Raw genomic sequence first — 12,381 nt, 5'->3', positions numbered from 1 at the left:
AAGTTTATTTTATATTTCTCAATAGTTTGACTCTCTAATGATCACTAGCATTTATAGAGATCGGGCACTGCTTGATTCGACTTTACGATTCGGAAAAGAATCAAGAAGAAAATCCGAAAAGATTTATCAATATCTATCCTAATTAAACAATGTGACAAAAAGAAAATAAATAAAGAAAACAAATAAAATAAGATTACAAAGATCAATTCTAATAAGGTGTGAGATCTTTGTATTTCGTGGGCGGATCTTCTAGATTGGAGTCCCTATCAACTCCTCCCTCCATAACAATAGCCTTGTCCTCAAGGCTAAGTGTTGGAAAATGGTGAAGTAACGCGTCGCGCAGCTCCCATGGCGGAGGTGAACATTGCAAAGACCAACGCACCAACCATTGGTGCTGCAGAACACCATCACATGACAATATCTGTTCTGCAGTAGCTTTAACAGGTACCACAATCGATCGACTTGGATCAAAGCCACGTGGCAGCTGGTCCGGTGCGCTAACCGACAATGGTGGAAGACAAAGCCATAAAGGGACCGTATCACCGATGTTATACTCTACGTTAGAGCGATGTTGTCATAGGCAAGCCAGATAGACCTTGCATCGCCTCCTTAGTCATTGAATCCATAGAGACCGAGAAATTGGTAAGCACATCAACCATCATCCGAGCACAACCCGAGTCCATCCTCACATAGGGCACCAATCCTCCACCGTAGTTGATATCTCTGTACACAATAACGACAAACTCACTGATAGGGTCCTCGATTTAGTGAATCTCGCCCAAGATCATCTCTAGTATATTTTATTTTATTTGATTCAGTATCTTTTATTTCAGTTAGTTATCCTTATTTATTGTAATCTTTTTATTTAATTATCTTGCTTGCTTAGCAAGATATGTTTAGAGTTTAGAATTCTATAAATTATAGAATTCTCTAGTATTTTGATTCATTGAGAAATAAAGTTAATTACTTGTTCTCATTCTGGTTCTGGCGGAAATCGCCCCCTAGAACCTCAACTAGGGTTTATCTTGTTCTTCAAATTGTTCGTTCAAATCATGGTGCTCAGGCTCGATAGATCAAGGACCTATCAACTGGTGCTTCCATTGATTTACTCCTCCCACTATAATCAATTCCTCTCAAATTCACGATTGCCTAGGGTTTTTTCTTGAACCCAAGTTTTTGTTGAAAACCTTAATTCACACACATACACCTATCCTTCTACAGAACCATGCCTTCTCTCAAGGAATCCCAAAACCACCGCCCAACCATCGATGATATGCTCTTGGAATTAAAAAGACTGATCAAAACTCAAAATCAAGCCTTCACTGAAAATTTCGAGCAACAATTGCTGATCAAGGAGGCTCCGGACAGCCTTGCCGAGCACTCACCTCCGCATCAGCGACCACCCGATGTTGCGGCGCCTATGCGGCGTCGGTCTTTCCCGCCGTCGGTCACGCAGGCACCGCTGGGTATCAAGCCACACTCCCTACCACGTCTCCGCCTCGAGCCACCACGTTTCGACGGAGAGAATGCCCCCCGAGTGGATCCAAAAGATCCAAAAGTACTATAACCACCACTACACACCGCTAGAATGATCGTCTTTATCTTTCACAATATTTATTCGATCAGCCAACATCGGATTGGAGAGAATATTGGGTGGAAATTAACAAAGGTAAGAGTTGGGATGATTTCTTGTTGGCCGTAGAGCAGCGGTTCGATCTCGAATTTTACAAACCATACGCGGCGACCACCTCACCTGAGTTGTTTATGGGGAGGGGATGGACCGACCGGGACCAGCAGAAAATCAGGATCCCAATCATCAACCACCGCAGCGTAAAGAGGAGGTCACACAAGTAAGTGTTGTCAATCAATTTGGTGTTCTACCTGGGAATGCTTCTAGCAATGATTTTACTAATGAGAGTGGTTCCAATTCAATTATTTGCGATGGGAATATGGGCATGAATACCTTATATGTGGATATTGTCACTAAGGAGCACAACGAATGTAATAGGGGCTGATTTCTATTGATATAAATCCCATAGATGACAGTCTCATTGACCAAGCTTGTTACAAGGCTTTGAATATTAATAATGGAGTCATCGCTGCCGAGGATATTGAGGAGCAGTCCACACAGGTTCAAGCTCTTGCCGAGACTGATTTCTGCACCGAATTTCTTGATTCAGTCAACCCCCACTCTGAGGTTCCAGCTGATTCACAACCCATGTTGTCACGAGGTGGTCCAAAGGATCCACTAAAAGAAGCAGCGAACAAGGGAGTCTCAACAGATTTAACTGGTAGAAGCAATGTGCCTGCTATGATATTTGATTCCTATTACAAATCATTTATGTGAAAAAGATGAGGAGGAAGCGCCGGCTACATGGGACCCTGGCGAGTCTATCTGCACTCTGAGATTGATAGATGAAGTTTCTGATGAAGAGGAACCTGAACACTTGCGCAGTTGGAGATGTGTTAACAACAAGCTGTATATCGAGGGGAATACCACGAGACGCGTGGTAGATCATGGGCAGCACTTCTCTGGTGATGTTTTCCACGACGTTGCCGCCCCTAATGATGATGCCATGCCTGAGAGTATCAATAACCAACATTTGGTTCCCAGTATCGAGCAGTTACAACACACCGTTTTGAGCTTCTATGTGGCTGATGAGGACAAGGAGGCCTATTTTGGAGAAGTGAAAGTTCCCAGCTCAGAGGATCAGACTCCTTGTCAACCCTATGTAAAGTTGTGTATGAACGAACAACTTAATCTCTTTCTCAGGGCCAGTTACAGTGAAGAGCAAAACAACCGCCTCGATCATCCCATTCCATTGACTCCCACTATCATTAGCTCCCCGATGATCACTGAAGGTGCAGACAAGGTTCCCTTGGAGATGTTGTTGGGCTCGTCAACAGGTGAGGAATTGTTTCACATGAAAATCAAGATTGTGAGATCGATGGATTTTGCTCATTTCTTCAAGAATCAAACTATTGCTGAGAAGCTTACGGCTCTTTACTTCATTGATGAATTTGTTACAAATCCCGTTACGCTGCACGAGGGATTAAAACTATCAGTTGTTGATTTCTATTTTTCTGTGTTGTTGCATTCATCTGTGAAGTATCTTTCAAGTGTAGAGAGCCCAGTGTTGCCACAATTATTGGAGTGGTATTGGGATGTTTTGGCTGATGGAAGTCAAGTTCTTCAAGCTTGGCCTTCTTTATGTGTGCCTCATTCTATCTCAATTGATTTAAGGAGTACGTCTGCAGAAGTGGCTTCTAGATGGAAAGAATATAAGGGTGTTATCCATAATAATTTGCTTATCATGCTAGTGCAGAATCCTTTCGGACCTCAACTCCGAGCTCATCTTTTTCAGCTCGTGTATTGGTTTTCAAACCCATCATCACAGCCGCCTTGGGAACCGCCAAAGGCCCTCCTATCAACATTTCGTTATTTTTCTCCTTGTGGGCAAGGCGATTTTCGAGGGTGGGAGAGTTGATAGGATCCTCGATTTAGTGAATCTCGCCGAAGATCATCTCTAGTATCTTTTATTTTATTTGATTCAATATCACCACCTCTCGTGACAATATGTTTAGAGTTTAGAATTCTATAAATTATAGAATTCTCTAGTATTTTGATTCATTGAGAAATAAAGTTAATTACTTGTTCTCATTCCGGTTCTGGCGGAAATCGCCGCCTAGCACCTCAACTAGGGTTTATCTTGTTCTTCAAATTGTTCGTTCAAATTGTGGTGCTCAAGCTTGATAGGTCAAGGACCTATCACTCACCATTGTGGCTCAAGTGAACAGATCTTTTTAAAAATGAGGAAGAAAAAACCTGCTACAACAACACAACAATAACCAAAATAACCAAGTAGAGAGGATTGTGATTCCCTTTCAGAGGAGTTGACGGATACATTTTTCCCATATTTTCCCTCATTGTCTTTGACCTCAGATCTTTATAAGAATGAGGCCAAAAAAACCATTGCGAGAAAAGCTATATAGCGAAAATGGGAGGATTTCCTTTCAGTGGAGATGTCGGCTACCTTTAGCTCCAGTTTTGCCTGATAGTTTGCGGCCTCAGCATATGCCTCAGACAACTGAAGGCCAAGTACGGGTAGGGCTGACAATTTTTGATTCGACACGATAATTCGACACGAATCCGCACGAAGTTAACTCGACACGAACACGCACGTTTAGGATTTGGGTCATCATAAGGTCGACCGAATAAGAACCCGAAAATTTTGGGTTGGGTTGAGTTGGGTCGGATTTGGGTCGGGTTGGGTTATCCGTTAAGGAAAAAATAACTATTTTGATTATTTCTATTAATTAAAATAATATTTTAAATTTTAATTTTAATTATTTTTATTAATTTTAAAAGTATTACTCCCTCCGTCCCAAGGTATTAGACCAACTTTCCTTTTTGGGATGTCCCAACATATTAGACTCATTTCATTTTTTAGCAAAAAACATCTATCTTATTTTATTCTCCACCTACTTTTTCTCTCTTGTCTGCCCTACTTTTTCCCTTTCTCATACTTTACTCTCTCCACTTTAACTATTTAAATATCAATTCCTTAAATCATGTGCCCAAAAGAAGTGAGTCTAATACTCCGGGACGGAGGGAGTATAATTTTAATTTTATTAGTAAAAATATGATTAATACTATTATTAATTACTTTTATGATAAAAAATATTACTGCATACTTAAATTTTATTAAAAAATAATTATTTTAATTATTTTAACTTTATTAGTTAGATTTAATTTTAATATACTTTAATTTTATTATTTGAATTTAAAAATTATTTTAATTAATTATTTTAATTTAGTAATATCTTATTTTATCTTTTAATTATATAATATCATATGTCGGTCGTTATCGTATAGCGTTTATATTGTGTAGTAACTTACTATCATTAAAAGATGACTGATATTTTTTTGGATGCCACGAAATCCGCACGAATCCGACACGACCGATATTTTTTTGGATAATACGAAATCCGCACGAATCCGACACAAATCTGTTTGGGTTGAACCCAATTAGAACACGATGATTTGGGTTGGGTTGGGACCCGATAAGGTTGGGTCGATATTGGGTTGACCCAATAGCGACCCAATCCGCACGATTTGCCAGCCCTAAGTGCAGGAAGCTCTAGCGGTCCTTCTCTGGCCGCCACCGTCACTTTGTCCAGCACCCGGACGAGATACGAAGCTAGTCCACCACTCTCCGCATCCCGACAGTGATTTCTGGTGATGCGACTCTGGACGAGCATCTTGCCGACCGTCGCAATCTCGCCCAGAATCTTTAACTTCTCCTCGGTCTTTTTCTTTGAAACGGATAGTCGGATGTGCTCGGTGCTCTTGAAACCCACCCGAACGTACTGTTCGAACTCCTCCGCTACCGTGAGATCGATTCTATGTGAGAAAGCCATTGTGAGGCTTCATCAAAACAGCGCGGCGGGTTAACAATGACCTGCGAAATACCAGTAAAAAATGGTTACATGAATGGTGCGTCCAAAAGAGAAATTTTAGAGCGTTCAGATTCATGTTTTCAATGAGTAAGCTTCCAAATGAGAAATCATTTCAAATTCTTAAATGAATGCATAAGAAAGAACATTCAACATTTTAATGGAATTCGAAAGTTGCGGAGAGAAATAAAGAAGAATAACATAGAGAAGAATAGAAAGAACATAGTCAGTATAGAGAATAGATATTAAAAGGACAGATTTGACACCATCAAAGTTGTGTCAGTTTGCTGCAGGTTGAGGGAGTTGAGATGGATAAAACTGTCCATTGGAGGCATTTTCATCCAAAAAAATTCTAAGAAGGTGAAAAATGACCTCAATTGTAAATAACTTAAATGCTAGAGGTTAACCATGCTAACTTTTTTTTTGCTAAGAGGCTATAGTGTGAAAAGCTCGAATACTAAGGACTAGGGTGCTGGGGTTTGGTGCCCCCTTGCACAGCGGAAGACATGCATAAACAAATAAATCAGATTCACAGATCTATTTGACCAATTATGGAATTAATTATCTACATGTTAAACAATCAAAATTGCATACAAGAACGCAAATAATTCATGTAAAAGGAATTAAAACCTAAAACATGAATTTCCTACAGTTTAGAATTACCGATCTAAATCTCCAAAGAATTGACGATTGCTTGCGCCTTCTCCACGAGATGTTCTTCGTACTCAACCACAAATCTTCTAATCTGTATCCCGAACTCAGATAATGATTTTTGGGTGGGCAAAGCTTGTCAGAATCGAAAAGGGCTTGATTAGAAAGAAGACAGAATATCAGTTTTGTCAAAAACTGATTTTTCCGTCCACTCCCAGAGGGGAGCACGAAAATTATGATTAAAATTATCATTAATCTCTTTTCTAATCTCCTTTTATATAGAGTTATTATGGGTCAGATTAGGGATCCATGGAGGTCAGATTTGGGCCAAACCTGTTGGACTTTTACTAATTAAATTGAGCCCCAATTTAATACAAGTCCAAGAGAATATTATTATCAGCCATTACAGTAAAATAATGTTGACTGCTTGTCCAATCCCAAATTACGAGTAATCCGGGCTTTACCTCTTTAATTTATTATTTCCCGTGTTTAAGATATAAATATCCATTAATTAATTTAAGTATGCTATTTAACGTTAATTAATTAATATTTTTTTCCAAGTGTTGTCTAGTTCAAAATCTTTATTTATTATTCTGGAATAAATTCCAACCCGGTCGGATTTCTGAATAATAAAACCTTTTTCGAACACCTCTTGAGGATATTATCAAACTGGACTCACCCAACACACGATTCGTTGCAATAACAATACTAACACCTCTAGACATTGATCACCACTGGATTCTTGGATTACGAAAAATTCGCACCATTTGATAAATCAAAGTAGTGCATAATCAATATCGTATCAATGTTATATCAACAATGATTAAGAAATAACAATCACCGAGACCTCGTCTTTCAGTAAATAGCAAGATCAACTGTTAGATCCTTTAGTGCTATACCACACCAATGTCGTTTATTTCCTAAAGTAAGGAAACATGCAGACTGACACTGCAACCTTTCACGATAGGTAGCCAAAGCCTATCTAGGTTGTGAAATTCTATTTCTCTTCTACAAAGAACTGATTGCGCCACCTTCTGTGAACATCGTTCACGACCAGTCTACTATGCAGAAGAATAAGACTTGTTTGCTTCTTATTCATTTAAATGTTTGAGAAACATCTTATAAATGCATAAACAAACACCAATGCGATAAAATTACTTTTTCTCGCCTTGGGTTAAAAGTGGATTGTAGAGTTTATTGTATACAAACAATTCTATCCGTGCAACATGCTCGAAATATGCTTTTCAGTATACCAATCCTAACATAGGGGGTGGGTAAACGGTTTTTGGTTAACCGATAACCGAAATTTATGGTGTTCGGGTCGGTTCCGGTTTGACATTTTGCTCCAAGTCGGTTATCGGTTATAACCGATAATCGAAATTAAATTCAATTTTAATTTGAATTATATTTTTAATTAATACTAAAAAATTTGTAATTTACTTTCAAACTTTGTAACAATAGAAAAAATTGTAATTTACTTTCAAATTTTCTCAAAGTCAAAAAATCTATTTTAATTTGTGTTTATATCAGTTATACATATAAATCTCAAAGTCTATAAAGTGTGTAAAGTCTAAATATTATTTTAAAAATAAGATCTCTCAGAGAGTCAATAAAGTTTATTGCTTAAGCATTACTACTATTTTAAAAATAGGATAACTCTTCACTTATTATTGGAGAAAAGTTTTTAAATTTTAGATCATTAAAAGTTTAAGTTTTTTAAAGTGTCTTAACAATTTATGTATTACTTGTAAATAGAAATATAATAATAACAATAATAGTAATAGTAGTAGTAATAATAATAATAATAATAATAATAATAATAATAATAATAATAATAATAATAATAATAATAATAATAATAAAAGTAGATGAAAAAAGTTAATACCAAAAATATTTTTAATTTCAATTATATTTTAATTAATAATAGAAGTAATTGTAATTTACTTTCAAACTTTGTCACAATAGAAGAAATTGTAATTTACTTCCAAATTTGCCAAAGTCTCCTATTGCAATATCAAAAAAGTCTATTTTAATTTGTATCACTATCAGTTATACTTATAATATCTCAAAGTTTATAAAGTTTCTAATTTTATAAATAAGATCTCTCAAAGTCAACAAACTGCTTAAGCATTACTATTGTTTTAAAAATTGGATAACCCTTCACTTATTATTGGAGAAATTTTTTTAAATTTTAGATCATTTAAAGTTTAAGACTTTAAAAGTTCCTAAACAATTTATATATTACTTGTAAATAGAAATATAATAATAATAATAATAGTAATAATAATAATAATAATAAAATAGATGAAAAGTTAAAACCATAAATAATTTTTGTTTCAATTCGGTTAGTTCGGTTATAACCGATAACCGACCTGTTCTAACCGAGTCGGTTAATTAAGTAACCGAACTTCAGATCGGGTCGTTCTGGTTAGTTTTTTGATGAAATTTTGGGGTGGTTAACCGACCGAATAACCACCCCTACTAAGGACTACATACGTAGTTCACTCCAAAATTATACTCTTCATCTGCCATTAGAAGTTCGGCTTGTATTTTAAGAAATGTAAAGGAAAGTGGATGAAAAAAAATAATGGAATATTAGACCTATTTTTATATATTAGTTTATTAATAAAATGTAGGTGAAATGAATTAGTGAAAAGTTGAGTCTACCTGTCATTTATTGTAAAAGTGAATCAAAATTTTTAAAAGTAGACAGATTAAAATAATAAATCGAAATTTCTAATGGTAGATAGCAAATTTGTACACCGGCTAAAATGATTTGAGATGAAAAAAAGTAATTGTATTGATTCATTCAGACTCGGGATGAGAGGGGTGGGCCTACGGCCTTTGGCGTGGAGTGGGTGAATGTAGTGGGCTTTAATTTGAAAGCATACGGCGACGCGACAACGTTTTACTTTCAACATCTATTAAATCAAGGCGCATAAGCATTACTCCGTATTTAAATGTACATATACAATAATACAATTATACATCATACGACGTTATTTTTTGGTCAATTCTACTTGACTTCTCATATTAATTGATAGTATCATATGACCTTAAAATATCACTCTCTAAATTCACAATGAATACAGCTCAATTAGTAAGATGTTCTACTTTTATTCAACTTATGTAATTTTTTTAAAAAGAATAATCAAATTAGCCTCCAACTTTATTGTAAAATACTTTAACCATATTTTAGTAGTAATATATATGTGCACGGCAACGGGAGTCATGCAGTGAATGGGGGTGCGTAGGCCAGTCTTTTTCTCTATCTACAGTCACTAAAATTGAATATAAAAATGGCCCACCATAAAATATATTAAAAAAATTATAATTAATTTCATGAAAGTCTAATGAAGGGATAAGGCCACAATCATTTTCAGATCTCAAAATACAATTTTAGCACAAAAATTCGCAATCTGACATCTTTCTTAGCCACAATCTGGCATCCTGTAATCCTCAAAGATTTACTTATCAACAATTATAATCAGTAGACACTATCATTTTTTAATTATATCTACAAAAAAAAAGTTAATACTACTTGCTTTACAAAAAGGAACTATGTATAGTTGAGGATTGACCAATGATTGTGTAACACAATAACAACAGCCTTCTAAGTTCTAGCATCATCCAGTTTTTTTTATTATTCATATGATTATTTTATATTTTGATTTTAGTGAGACTGTATGGTTCGGATTAAATTGTACTATAATTTTAAAAAATTACTCCATATACAATGAGCCACATTTCTAGGAATGTAGAAATATATCAAAGAAAATTATTTAAATCGGGCGTCACATTTCCTATATTTCTAGGAAACACTTTTCTTAAAACAGATGTTTAATATTAATACTTTCATACTGAGTCACCAAAATTGTTACTTTCATACTACTACTCCCTCCGTTCCCGATTAGGAGTCATAGTTTGACCGGACACGGGTTTTAAGAAATGTAAAGAAAAGTTGGTTGAAAAAGTTAGTGAGATGTGGGACCCACCTTTTTATATTGATTTTATAATAAAATGCGTGTGAAGTGAGTTAGTGGAATGTGAGACCTACTTACCATTTATGGTAAAAATGAAGTGTGACTCTTAATTGAGGATGAACTGAAATGGAAAAATGTGACTCTTAATGGGGGACGGAGGGAGTATTATTTATGACCTCCTTAATATTACTCCCTCCGTCCCGCTTAAGATGACACGTTTTCCTTTTTAGTTTGTCCCAACTAAGATGACACATTTCCTTTTTTGGTAACTTTATCTCTCCAGTTAATACACTCAACCACTTTTTCTCACTCCTGTTAAAATATTCATCTTTCTTTATCTCTCTACTTTAATACTTACACCCACCTTCTCTCTCTCCAATTAAACACTTTAACCAATAACTCCTAAAACCCCGTGCCGGCTAAGCAATGTATCATCTTAGCCGGGACGGAGGGAGTACCATTTTTACTACATTCCTTACTTAAAAATAATATTCCGTCATCCCACTCCCATTTTGTGAGGGACGTGGCTGCAACTCAACATTGCAAATGTTTACACTCATTGAAAATTACGGACGGATGAAATTAGCAAATTGAAACGATTAATGACAGACCAAAAGAGTAATAATTAGTCATTTCTTAAAAGAAAAGAGAAGCCATATGCAGCAATTCATCATAAGTACAAAGTAGAGTAGTTAAAAAGGAGGATGAAAAGTAGAGGCCTAGCTAATGGAACATGGGATTATCGCCATTTGTTCATATCAATTCACGTGAAAATCGTGGTTCTGTAGGCCCACCACCCCATGAAGAATAGAGAAATAAATGTAGAATCTAGTTCAATTTGGTGGCATGATTGGATATACTTGTTTGCACACCTCATCTACTCCACCATAGTTAAATAGCCACAATCTAGTTAAAATTTATCGATTACTAATTTAAAATAATACACTCATAGTTACAAACTAAATCTCTTAGGCAAGATAAAATAATATCAAGATATAATCTAGGATTAAGTTGTAAGATTATTTTACTTAGAGAGGGTAGACTATGACTAATTATCACATGATTTTTAATTTAGCTAGTTTAAGTTGTGAGATTTAATCTCATGAACCAAACACAACAGTACATATTCAATACGAAATATAATCTTGTCAGCCGAACAACTAATTGAGAGGTACTACATTTTATCAGACCTAGTGTACTTTTATATGCACAATAAGTTATCTACGACAACTTTATCTTCTATTTCTCATACTCTCTTTACATATGGGAGTGTCTTGTACTTAACAAATTATTCCATGATCAACATTTGTTAAACAAGTGAAAATATCAAAATAAAATTATTCCATGATCAAAAGAGTAAAGATTTAAATCCAAATAGTATATTTATAATTATGAATATGCTATTGGACATGAATTTGCATCCAGATCTTGACTTGTCAATTGTCACCCTCATCTAAATTTTGAATTTTTTTGGTATATACATACTTTCTGATTACAAACCTTCCCTTTTGAATTATCAATTTCGATAAAACAATACTCTTATATAGCATTATAAGGTGTGGATAATTCATTTTTGTAGACGTGTTTAAATTAGAGTACACATATAGGAAAAATGGGCATATTTATTTATTTGATAAAGTGAGGCATCTGGTTTGTGTGTGGACAAAATTTCTCTAAGGTGTGTGAGTAGGCCCCGAAATCAGACGTAAATATGGGCCTTTATCAAAGAATGCTATCGCCAAATAATTGAAATATTCTATATAGAGAAAATAAGGATGATATCCTAAAAAAGATGATAATTATATTAAATAAAAAAAGAATAATTATCATTTACTAAAGTGATTATTTGAATTAATTTTCAAACCTAGCTTATCATTTAACTACTTATCAATATATCGAAAAATGCCACTTGATTGAGATTGAACAGTATTCGAAGATGTTAAAGAAACTAGTTTTGGATAAAAGTTGAATATATCAAAAGATGGTTAGAGCATCTCCAAGGGATAATAGAAATGTAAAGAGTAATATTATATTTATCTCCTTTTTATAAAAATTATTTTTTTAATAAAAATAATATTTGAGAATGTATTATACTTCATACCTTCTTCTTCAAGTTTAAAAGTGTCTTTGTCTCTTCTTCAAAAGGTAAATTTGATAATTATTTTTTATATCTTTCTCAATTTACCCTCTTCTCTTGTAATTCACTACTTTTTAAAAAGATATACTTGTTGTATTAAAGAGGTAAAATATGGAGTATCTTTTCAATTTACCTATTTTTCTTGAAAAAGCT

Source organism: Salvia hispanica, chromosome 2, assembly GCF_029641045.1.
Source record: "Salvia hispanica isolate PSC_SH4W2 chromosome 2, Shi_PSC_v1, whole genome shotgun sequence".
Classification (NCBI taxonomy): domain Eukaryota; kingdom Viridiplantae; phylum Streptophyta; class Magnoliopsida; order Lamiales; family Lamiaceae; genus Salvia; species Salvia hispanica.
The sequence above is the reverse complement of the archived record's forward strand: the minus strand, read 5'-3'. Positions refer to the sequence as shown.